Here is a 14,826-nt window from a genome sequence, read left to right as displayed (position 1 = left end):
TACACACTGCTCCCCACTTATACACACTGCCATCATTTATACACACTGCCCCCCACTTATACACACTTCCCCCCATTTATACACACTGCCCCCCACTTATACACACTTCCCCCCACTTATACACACTACCCCCCACTTATACACACTGCCCTCATTTATACACACTGCCCCCCAGTTATACACACTACCCAGCCATTATACACACTGCCCCCTACTTATACACACTAGCCCCCACTTATACACACTGCCTTCATTTATACACACTTCCCTCCATTTATACACAATGCCCCCCACTTATACCCTGTGCCTTCATTTATACACACTGCCCCCCACTTATACACTCTACCCACCACTTATACACACTTCCCCCCACTTATACACACTACCCCCCCTCTTAAACACACTGCCCTAATTTATACACATTACCCCCCACTTATACACACTACCCAGCACTTGTACACACTGCCTTCATTTATACACACTGCCCCCCACTTAAACACACTACCCACCACTTATACACACTTCCCCCCACTTATACACACTACCCCCCACTTATACACACTTCCCTCAATTATACACATTACCCCCCACTTATACACACTACCCACCACTTGTACACACTGCCCTCTACTTATACACACTGCCCCCCACTTATACACACTTCCACCCACTTATACACACTACCCTCTACTTATACACACTACCCCCCACTTATGTACACTTCCCCCCACTTATACACACTAGCGCCCACTTATACACACTGCCCCCCACTTATACACACTTCCCCCCACTTATACACACTAGCCCCCACTTATACACACTACCCCCCACTTATACACACTGACCCCCACTTATACAAACTACCCCCAACTGATACACAATGCCCCCCACTTATACACACTACCCCACACTTATACACACTGCCCCCCTCTCATACACACTGCCCCCACTTGTACACACTGCACCCCATTATACACACTACCACCCACTTATACACACTTATAGACACTACCCTCCACTTATACACATTACACCCCACTTATACACACTGCCCCCGTTATACACACTAGCCAACACTTATACACACTTCCCTCCATTTATACACACTGCTCCCCACTTATACACACTGCCTTCATTTATACACACTGCCCCCCACTTATACACACTTCCCCCCATTTATACACACTGCCCCCCACTTATACACACTTCCCCCCACTTATACACAATTTCCCCCACTTATACACACTGCTTTCATTTATACACATTACCCCCACTTATACACACTACCCAGCACTTATACACACTGCCTTCATTTATACACACTGTCCCTCACTTATACACACTTCCCCCCATTTATACACACTGCCCCCCACTTATACACACTTCCCCCCACTTATACACACTTCCCCCTACTTATACACACTACCCCCCACTTATACACACTACCCTCATTTATACACATTACCCCCCACTTATACACACTACCCAGCACTTATACACACTGCCTTCGTTTATGCACACTGCACCCCACTTATACACACTTCAACCCACCTATACACACTACCCCCCACATATACACACTACCCCCCACTTATACACACTGCCCCCCACTTATACACACTACCCCCACTTATACACACTACCCCCCACTTATACACACTGCCTTCAATTATAGTTTTATACACACTACCCCCCACTTATACACACTATTCCCCACTTATACACACTGCCTTCATTTATACACACTACCCCCCACTTATACACACTTCCACCCACCTATACACACTACCCCCCACTTATACACACTACCCCCCACTTATACACACTGCCTTCATTTATACACACTACCCCCCACTTCTACACACTGCCTTCATTTATACACACTTCCCTCCATTTATACACACTGCCTTCATTTATACACACTTCCCTCCATTTATACACACTGCTCCCCACTGATACACACTGCCTTCATTTATACACACTGCCCCCCACTTATACACACTTCCCCCCATTTATACACACTTCCACCCACTTATACACACTACCCTCTACTTATACACACTACCCCCCACTTATGTACACTTCCCCCCACTTATACACACTAGCGCCCACTTATACACACTGCCCCCCACTTATACACACTTCCCCCCACTTATACACACTAGCCCCCACTTATACACACTACCCCCCACTTATACACACTGACCCCACTTATACAAACTACCCCCAACTGATACACAATGCCCCCCACTTATACACACTACACCACACTTATACACACTGCCCCCCTCTCATACACACTGCCCCCACTTGTACACACTGCACCCCATTATACACACTACCACCCACTTATACACACTTATAGACACTACCCTCCACTTATACACATTACACCCCACTTATACACACTGCCCCCGTTATACACACTAGCCAACACTTATACACACTTCCCTCCATTTGTACACACTGCTCCCCACTTATACACACTGCCTTCATTTATACACACTGCCCCCCACTTATACACACTTCCCCACATTTATACACACTGCCCCCCACTTATACACACTTCCCCCCACTTATACACACTACCCCCCACTTATACACACTGCCCTCATTTATACACATTACCCCCCACTTATACACACTACCCAGCCATTATACACACTGCCTTCGTTTATGCACACTGCACCCCACTTATACACACTTCAACCCACCTATACACACTACCCCCCACTTATACACACTACCCACCACTTATACACACTGCCCCCCAGTTATACACACTACCCCCCACCTATACACACTACCCCCTACTTATACACACTACCCCCCACTTATACACACTGCCTTCATTTATACACACTTCCCTCCATTTATACACAATGCCCCCCACTTATACCCAGTGCCTTCATTTATACACACTGCCCCCCACTTATACACACTACCCACCACTTATACACACTTCCCCCCACTTATACACACTACCCCCCCACTTAAACACACTGCCCTAATTTATACACATTACCCCCCACTTATACACACTACCCAGCACTTATACACACTGCCTTCATTTATACACACTGCCCCCGACTTAAACACACTACCCACCACTTATACACACTACCCCCCACTTATACACACTGCCCTCAATTATACACATTACCCCCCACTTATACACACTACCCACCACTTATACACACTACCCCCCCACTTATACACACTGTCCTCATTTATACACATTACCCCCCACTTATACACACTACCCAGCACTTATACACACTGCCCTCTACTTATACACACTACCCCCCACTTATACACACTTCCCCCCACTTATACACACTACCCTCTACTTATACACACTACCCCCCACTTATGTACACTTCCCCCCACTTATACACACTAGCGCCCACTTATACACACTGCCCCCCACTTATACACACTTCCCCCCACTTATACACACTAGCCCCCACTTATACACACTACCCCCCACTTATACACACTGACCCCACTTATACAAACTACCCTTAACTGATACACAATGCCCCCCACTTATACACACTACCCCACACTTATACACACTGCCCCCCTCTCATACACACTGCCCCCACTTGTACACACTGCACCCCATTATACACACTACCACCCACTTATACACACTTATAGACACTACCCTCCACTTATACACATTACACCCCACTTATACACACTGCCCCCGTTATACACACTAGCCAACACTTATAAACACTACCCCAATTATACACACTACCACCCACTTATACACACTACCCTCCACTTATAAACACTGCCACCCACTTATGCACACTGTCCCCAACTTATACACACTGCAACCAACTTATACACATTACCCCCACTTATTCACCCTACCCCCCACTTATACACAATTCCCTCCACTTATACACATTACACCCTACTTATACACACTTCCCCCATTATACACATTACCCCCCACTTGAAAACACTGCCCTGTTATACACATTACCCTCATAGACACTATTCCCTTTATACAATGTACTCAGCACTTATACACACTGGGGGTCATTCAGACCCACTCGCGAGCGGCAGTACGCTCGCAAGTGGCTCGATGTTCCCCACTGCGCATGCGCACGATGGAGGGAGCTCCGTCGTGCACATACGCGAGACCCGGGGAGCGACGGGCTTTCCATCGCTCCGGGTCTCGCACCAAAGGGGGCGTGCTGACGATGTTGATTGGCGTGCCGGGGGCGTGGCGGCCAGACGGAGGCGTTCCAATGGGAATGCCTACCGTCTGAAGCGGGCCCCACTTACATCACTAGTGATGTCAGTGGGAGTGATTTTGGCTATGATAGAGCCAAAATCACTCCAGGGCTTGCGGCAGGGAGACCCTACCGCAGGGTCTTTTTGGCCGCTCGCATATGCTTCATGGAGGAGGGCCCTGATTCAGAGCGAGCGCTCTGGTCAGAGTGTCCGGCTCTGAATCAGGCCCACTGCCCCCCACATTATACAGACCACACTTCCCAGTTACACACACTGAGCCCCCACACTATACACACCGCCGTTCCCAGTTATACACAGTGAGCCCCTCACATTATACACACCACACTTCCCAGTTATACACAGTGAGCCCCCCACATTATACACACCGCACTTCCCAATTATACACACTGAGCCCCCACATTATACACACCGCACTTCCCTGTTATACACACTGAGCCCCGACATTATACACACCACACTTCCCAGTTATACACAGTGAGCCCCCCACATTTTACACACCGCACTTCCCAATTATACACACTGAGCCCCCACATTATACACACCGCACTTCCCTGTTATACACACTGAGCCCCCACATTATACACACCGCACTTCCCTGTTATACACACTGAGCCCCTCACATTATATACACCGCACTTCCCAGTTATACACACTGAGCCCCCCATATTATACACACCGCACTTCCCTGTTATACACACTGAGCCCCTGATATTATACACACCGCACTTCCCAGTTATACAGACAGAGCCCCCCACATTATACACACCGCACTTCCCAGTTATACACACAGAGCCCCTCACATTATACACACCGCACTTCCCAGTTGTACACACTGAGCCCCTCACATTATACACACCGCACTTCCCAGTTATACACACTGAGCCCCTGACATTATACACACCGCACTTCCCAGTTATACACACAGAGACCCTCACATTATACACACCGCACTTCCCAGTTATACCCACTGAGCACCCCAAATTATACACACCGCACTTCCCAGTTATACACACAGAGCCCCTCACATTATACACACCGCACTTCCCAGTTGTACACACTGAGCCCCTCACATTATACACACCGCACTTCCCAGTTATACACACTGAGCCCCTGACATTATACACACCGCACTTCCCAGTTATACACACAGAGACCCTCACATTATACACACCGCACTTCCCAGTTATACACACTGAGCCCCCACATTATACACACCGCACTTCCCAGTTATACACACAGAGACCCTCACATTATACACACCGCACTTCCCAGTTATACACACTGAGCCCCCACATTATACACACCGCACTTCCCAGTTATACACACTGAGCCCCTGACATTATACACACCGCACTTCCCAGTTATACACACTGAGCCCCCATATTATACACACCGCACTTCCCAGTTATACACACTGAGCCCCTCACATTATACACACCGCACTTCCCAGTTATACACACTGAGCCCCCCACATTATACACACCGCATTTCCCAGTTATACACACTGAGCCCCCCACATTATACACACCGCACTTCCCAGTTATACACACTGAGCCCTAACATTATACAAACCGCATTTCCCAGTTATACACACTGAGCCCCCCCACATTATACACACCGCACTTCCCAGTTATACACACTGAGCCCCCACATTATACACACCGCACTTCCCTGTTATACACACTGAGCCCCCACATTAAACACACCGCACTTCCCAGTTATATACACTGAGCCCCCCATATTATACATACTGCACTTCCCAGTTATACACACTGAGCCCCTCACATTATACACACCGCACTTCCCAGTTATACACAATGAGCCCCCACATTATACACACTGCACTTCCCGGGGAAACACACTGAGCCCCTCACATTATACACACCGCACTTCCCAGTTATACACACTGAGACCCTCACATTATACACACCGCACTTCCCAGTTATACACACTGAGCCCCCCACATTGTACACAACGCACTTCCCAGTTATACACACTGAGCCCCTCACATTATACACACCGCACTTCCCAGTTATACACACTGAGCCCCCCACATTATACACACCGCACTTCCCAGTTATACACACTGAGCCCCCCACATTATACACACAGCACTTCCCAGTTATACACACTGAGCCCCCCATATTATACACACCGCACTTCCCAGTTATACACACTGAGCCCCTCACATTATACTCAACGCAATTCCCAGATATACACACTGAGCCCCTCACATTATACACACTGCACTCCCCAGATATACACACTGAGCCCCTCACATTATACACACCGCACTTCCCAGTTATACACACTGAGCCCCCCACATTATACACACAGCACTTCCCAGTTATACACACTGAGCCCCCCATATTATACACACCGCACTTCCCAGTTATACACAATGAGCCCCTCACATTATACACAACGCACTTCCCAGTTATACACATTGAGCCCCTGACATTATACACACCGCACTTCCCAGTTATACACACTGAGCCCCCCACATTATACACACAGCACTTCCCAGTTATACACACTGAGCCCCCCATATTATACACACCGCACTTCCCAGTTATACACAATGAGCCCCTCACATTATACACAACGCACTTCCCAGTAATACACACTGAGCCCCCCATATTATACACACCGCTCTTCCCAGTTATACACACTGAGCCCCCCACATTATACAAACCGCACTTCCCAGTTATGCACACTGAGCCCCCCCACATTATACACACCGCACTTCCCAGTTATACACACTGAGCCCCCCATATTATACACACCGCTCTTCCCAGTTATATACACTGAGCCCCCCACATTATACAAACCGCACTTCCCAGTTATACACACTGAGCCCCACACGTTATACACACCGCACAACCCAGTTATACACACTGAGCCCCCACATTAAACACACCGCACTTCCCATATACACACTGAGCCCCCGCATTATACACACCACACTTCCCAGTTATACACACTGAGCCCCCCATATTATACACACCGCACTTCCCAGTTATACACACTGAGCCCCCCATATTATACACACCGCTCTTCCCAGTTATACACACTGAGCCCCCCACATTATACAAACCGCACTTCCCAGTTATACACACTGAGCCCCCCACATTATACACACCCCACTTCCCAGTTATACACACTGAGCCCCTCCCATTATACCCACCGCTCTTCCCAGTTATACAGACAGAGCCCCCCCACATTAAACACACCGCACTTCCCAGATATACACCCTGAGCCCCCCACATTATACACACCCCACTTCCCAGTTATACACACTGAGCCCCTCCCATTATACCCACCGCTCTTCCCAGTTATACAGACAGAGCCCCCCCACATTAAACACACCGCACTTCCCAGATATACACCCTGAGCCCCCCACATTAAACACACCGCACTTCCCAGATATACACCCTGAGCCCCCCACATTATACACACCGCAATTCCCAGTTATACACACTGAGCCCCCCACATTATACACACCGCACTTCCCAGTTATATACACTGAGCCCCCCACATTATACACACCGCACTTCCCAGTTATACACACTGAGCCCCCCACATTATACAAACCGCACTTCCCAGTTATGCACACTGAGACCCCCACATTATACACACCGCACTTCCCAGTTATACACACTGAGCCCCCCATATTATACACACCGCACTTCCCAGTTATACACACTGAGCCCCCCATATTATACACACCGCTCTTCCCAGTTATATACACTGAGCCCCCCACATTATACAAACTGCACTTCCCAGTTATACACACTGAGACCCCCCACATTATACACACCGCACTTCCCAGTTATACACACTGAGCCCCACACGTTATACACACTGCACAACCCAGTTATACACACTGAGCCCCCACATTAAACACACCGCACTTCCCATATACACACTGAGCCCCCGCATTATACACACCACACTTCCCAGTTATACACACTGAGCCCCCCATATTATACACACCGCACTTCCCAGTTATACACACTGAGCCCCCCATATTATACACACCGCTCTTCCCAGTTATACACACTAAGCCCCCCACATTATACAAACCGCACTTCCCAGTTATACACACTGAGCCCCCCACATTATACACACCCCACTTCCCAGTTATACACACTGAGCCCCTCCCATTATACACACCCCACTTCCCAGTTATACACACTGAGCCCCTCCCATTATACACACCGCACTTCAAAGTTATACACACTAATCCTCCCAAATTATACACACTGCACTTCCCAGTTATACACACTGAGCCCCCACATTAAACACACCGCACTTCCCAGTTATACACACTGAGCCCCCACATTAAACACACCGCACTTCCCAGATATACACCCTGAGCCCCCCACATTATACACACCGCACTTCCCAGTTATATACACTGAGCCCCCCACATTATACACACTGCACTTCTCAGTTATACACACTGAGCCCCCCACATTATACACACCGCACTTCCCAGTTATACACACTGAGCCCCCCACATTATACACACCGCACTTCCCAGTTATATACACTGAGCCCCCCACATTATACACACTGCACTTCTCAGTTATACACACTGAGCCCTCCACATTATACACACCGCACTTCCCAGTTATACACACTGAGCCCCCCACATTATACACACCGCACTTCCCAGTTATACACACTGAGCCCCCATATTATTCACACCGCACTTCCCAGTTAAACACACTGAGCCCCTCACATTATACACACCGCACTTCCCTGTTATACACACTGAGCCCCCACATTAAACACACCGCACTTCCCAGATATACACCCTGAGCCCCCCACATTATACACACCGCACTTCCCAGTTATACACACTGAGCCCCCCACATTATACACACCGCACTTCCCAGTTATATACACTGAGCCCCCCACATTATACACACTGCACTTCTCAGTTATACACACTGAGCCCCCCACATTATACACACCGAACTTCCCAGTTATACACACTGAGCCCCCCACATTACACACACCGCACTTCCCAGTTATATACACTGAGCCCCCCACATTATACACACTGCACTTCTCAGTTATACACACTGAGCCCCCCACATTATACACACCGCACTTCCCAGTTATACACACTGAGCCCCCCACATTATACACACCGCACTTCCCAGTTATACACACTGAGCCCCCATATTATTCACACCGCACTTCCCAGTTAAACACACTGAGCCCCTCACATTATACACCCCGCACTTCCCAGTTATACACACTGAGCCCCCATATTATTCACACCGCACTTCCCAGTTATATACACTGAGCCCCCCACATTATACACACTGCACTTCTCAGTTATACACACTGAGCCCCCCACATTATATACACCGCACTTCCCAGTTATACACACTGAGCCCCCCATATTATACACACCGCACTTCCCTGTTATACACACTGAGCCCCTGATATTATACACACCGCACTTCCCAGTTATACAGACAGAGCCCCCCACATTATACACACCGCACTTCCCAGTTATACACACAGAGCCCCTCACATTATACACACCGCACTTCCCAGTTGTACACACTGAGCCCCTCACATTATACACACCGCACTTCCCAGTTATACACACTGAGCCCCTGACATTATACACACCGCACTTCCCAGTTAAACACACAGAGACCCTCACATTATACACACCGCACTTCCCAGTTATACCCACTGAGCACCCCAAATTATACACACCGCACTTCCCAGTTATACACACAGAGCCCCTCACATTATACACACCGCACTTCCCAGTTGTACATACTGAGCCCCTCACATTATACACACCGCACTTCCCAGTTATACACACTGAGCCCCTGACATTATACACACCGCACTTCCCAGTTATACACACAGAGACCCTCACATTATACACACCGCACTTCCCAGTTATACACACTGAGCCCCCACATTATACACACCGCACTTCCCAGTTATACACACAGAGACCCTCACATTATACACACCGCACTTCCCAGTTATACACACTGAGCCCCCACATTATACACACCGCACTTCCCAGTTATACACACTGAGCCCCTGACATTATACACACCGCACTTCCCAGTTATACACACTGAGCCCCCATATTATACACACCGCACTTCCCAGTTATACACACTGAGCCCCTCACATTATACACACCGCACTTCCCAGTTATACACACTGAGCCCCCCACATTATACACACCGCATTTCCCAGTTATACACACTGAGCCCCCCACATTATACACACCGCACTTCCCAGTTATACACACTGAGCCCTAACATTATACAAACCGCATTTCCCAGTTATACACACTGAGCCCCCCCACATTATACACACCGCACTTCCCAGTTATACACACTGAGCCCCCACATTATACACACCGCACTTCCCTGTTATACACACTGAGCCCCCACATTAAACACACCGCACTTCCCAGTTATATACACTGAGCCCCCCATATTATACATACTGCACTTCCCAGTTATACACACTGAGCCCCTCACATTATACACACCGCACTTCCCAGTTATACACAATGAGCCCCCACATTATACACACTGCACTTCCCGGGGAAACACACTGAGCCCCTCACATTATACACACCGCACTTCCCAGTTATACACACTGAGACCCTCACATTATACACACCGCACTTCCCAGTTATACACACTGAGCCCCCCACATTGTACACAACGCACTTCCCAGTTATACACACTGAGCCCCTCACATTATACACACCGCACTTCCCAGTTATACACACTGAGCCCCCCACATTATACACACCGCACTTCCCAGTTATACACACTGAGCCCCCCACATTATACACACAGCACTTCCCAGTTATACACACTGAGCCCCCCATATTATACACACCGCACTTCCCAGTTATACACACTGAGCCCCTCACATTATACTCAACGCAATTCCCAGATATACACACTGAGCCCCTCACATTATACACACTGCACTCCCCAGATATACACACTGAGCCCCTCACATTATACACACCGCACTTCCCAGTTATACACACTGAGCCCCCCACATTATACACACAGCACTTCCCAGTTATACACACTGAGCCCCCCATATTATACACACCGCACTTCCCAGTTATACACAATGAGCCCCTCACATTATACACAACGCACTTCCCAGTTATACACATTGAGCCCCTGACATTATACACACCGCACTTCCCAGTTATACACACTGAGCCCCCCACATTATACACACAGCACTTCCCAGTTATACACACTGAGCCCCCCATATTATACACACCGCACTTCCCAGTTATACACAATGAGCCCCTCACATTATACACAACGCACTTCCCAGTAATACACACTGAGCCCCCCATATTATACACACCGCTCTTCCCAGTTAAACACACTGAGCCCCCCACATTATACAAACCGCACTTCCCAGTTATGCACACTGAGCCCCCCCACATTATACACACCGCACTTCCCAGTTATACACACTGAGCCCCCCATATTATACACACCGCTCTTCCCAGTTATATACACTGAGCCCCCCACATTATACAAACCGCACTTCCCAGTTATACACACTGAGCCCCACACGTTATACACACCGCACAACCCAGTTATACACACTGAGCCCCCACATTAAACACACCGCACTTCCCATATACACACTGAGCCCCCGCATTATACACACCACACTTCCCAGTTATACACACTGAGCCCCCCATATTATACACACCGCACTTCCCAGTTATACACACTGAGCCCCCCATATTATACACACCGCTCTTCCCAGTTATACACACTGAGCCCCCCACATTATACAAACCGCACTTCCCAGTTATACACACTGAGCCCCCCACATTATACACACCCCACTTCCCAGTTATACACACTGAGCCCCTCCCATTATACCCACCGCTCTTCCCAGTTATACAGACAGAGCCCCCCCACATTAAACACACCGCACTTCCCAGATATACACCCTGAGCCCCCCACATTATACACACCCCACTTCCCAGTTATACACACTGAGCCCCTCCCATTATACCCACCGCTCTTCCCAGTTATACAGACAGAGCCCCCCCACATTAAACACACCGCACTTCCCAGATATACACCCTGAGCCCCCCACATTAAACACACCGCACTTCCCAGATATACACCCTGAGCCCCCCACATTATACACACCGCACTTCCCAGTTATACACACTGAGCCCCCCACATTATACACACCGCACTTCCCAGTTATATACACTGAGCCCCCCACATTATACACACCGCACTTCCCAGTTATACACACTGAGCCCCCCACATTATACAAACCGCACTTCCCAGTTATGCACACTGAGACCCCCACATTATACACACCGCACTTCCCAGTTATACACACTGAGCCCCCCATATTATACACACCGCACTTCCCAGTTATACACACTGAGCCCCCCATATTATACACACCACTCTTCCCAGTTATATACACTGAGCCCCCCACATTATACAAACTGCACTTCCCAGTTATACACACTGAGACCCCCCACATTATACACACCGCACTTCCCAGTTATACACACTGAGCCCCACACGTTATACACACTGCACAACCCAGTTATACACACTGAGCCCCCACATTAAACACACCGCACTTCCCATATACACACTGAGCCCCCGCATTATACACACCACACTTCCCAGTTATACACACTGAGCCCCCCATATTATACACACCGCACTTCCCAGTTATACACACTGAGCCCCCCATATTATACACACCGCTCTTCCCAGTTATACACACTGAGCCCCCCACATTATACAAACCGCACTTCCCAGTTATACACACTGAGCCCCCCACATTATACACACCCCACTTCCCAGTTATACACACTGAGCCCCTCCCATTATACACACCCCACTTCCCAGTTATACACACTGAGCCCCTCCCATTATACACACCGCACTTCAAAGTTATACACACTAATCCTCCCAAATTATACACACTGCACTTCCCAGTTATACACACTGAGCCCCCACATTAAACACACCGCACTTCCCAGTTATACACACTGAGCCCCCACATTAAACACACCGCACTTCCCAGATATACACCCTGAGCCCCCCACATTATACACACCGCACTTCCCAGTTATATACACTGAGCCCCCCACATTATACACACTGCACTTCTCAGTTATACACACTGAGCCCCCCACATTATACACACTGCACTTCCCAGTTATACACACTGAGCCCCCCACATTATACACACCGCACTTCCCAGTTATATACACTGAGCCCCCCACATTATACACACCGCACTTCCCAGTTGTACACACTGAGCCCCTCACATTATACACACCGCACTTCCCAGTTATACACACTGAGCCCCCCACATTATACACACCGCACTTCCCAGTTATACACACTGAGCCCCCATATTATTCACACCGCACTTCCCAGTTAAACACACTGAGCCCCTCACATTATACACACCGCACTTCCCTGTTATACACACTGAGCCCCCACATTAAACACACCGCACTTCCCAGATATACACCCTGAGCCCCCCACATTATACACACCGCACTTCCCAGTTATACACACTGAGCCCCCCACATTATACACACCGCACTTCCCAGTTATATACACTGAGCCCCCCACATTATACACACTGCACTTCTCAGTTATACACACTGAGCCCCCCACATTATACACACCGAACTTCCCAGTTATACACACTGAGCCCCCCACATTACACACACCGCACTTCCCAGTTATATACACTGAGCCCCCCACATTATACACACTGCACTTCTCAGTTATACACACTGAGCCCCCCACATTATACACACCGCACTTCCCAGTTATACACACTGAGCCCCCCACATTATACACACCGCACTTCCCAGTTATACACACTGAGCCCCCATATTATTCACACCGCACTTCCCAGTTAAACACACTGAGCCCCTCACATTATACACCCCGCACTTCCCAGTTATACACACTGAGCCCCCATATTATTCACACCGCACTTCCCAGTTAAACACACTGAGCCCCCATATTATTCACACCGCACTTCCCAGTTATACACACTGAGCCCCCCACGTTATATACACAGCACTTCCCAGTTATACACACTGAGCCCCTCACATTATACACACCGCACTTCCCAGTTATACACACTGAGCCCCCCATATTATACACACCGCACTTCCCAGTTATACACACTGAGCCCCCCACATTATACACACCGCACTTCCCAGTTATTCACACTGAGCCCCCCACATTTAACACACCCCATTTCCCTGTTATACACACTGATCCCCCCACATTATACACACCGCACTTCCCAGTTATACACCCTGAGCCCCTCACATTATACACACCGCACTTCCCAGTTATACACACTGGGCCCCCCACATTATACACACCGCACTTCCCAGTTATACACACTGAGCCCCCCACATTATACACACTGCACTTCCCAGTTATACACACTGAGCCCCCCACATTATACACACCACACTTC

Source organism: Taudactylus pleione, unplaced genomic scaffold, assembly GCF_031769625.1.
Source record: "Taudactylus pleione unplaced genomic scaffold, aTauple2 ptg000695l, whole genome shotgun sequence".
Taxonomy (NCBI): domain Eukaryota; kingdom Metazoa; phylum Chordata; class Amphibia; order Anura; family Myobatrachidae; genus Taudactylus; species Taudactylus pleione.
This window is presented reverse-complemented; position numbering follows the sequence as displayed.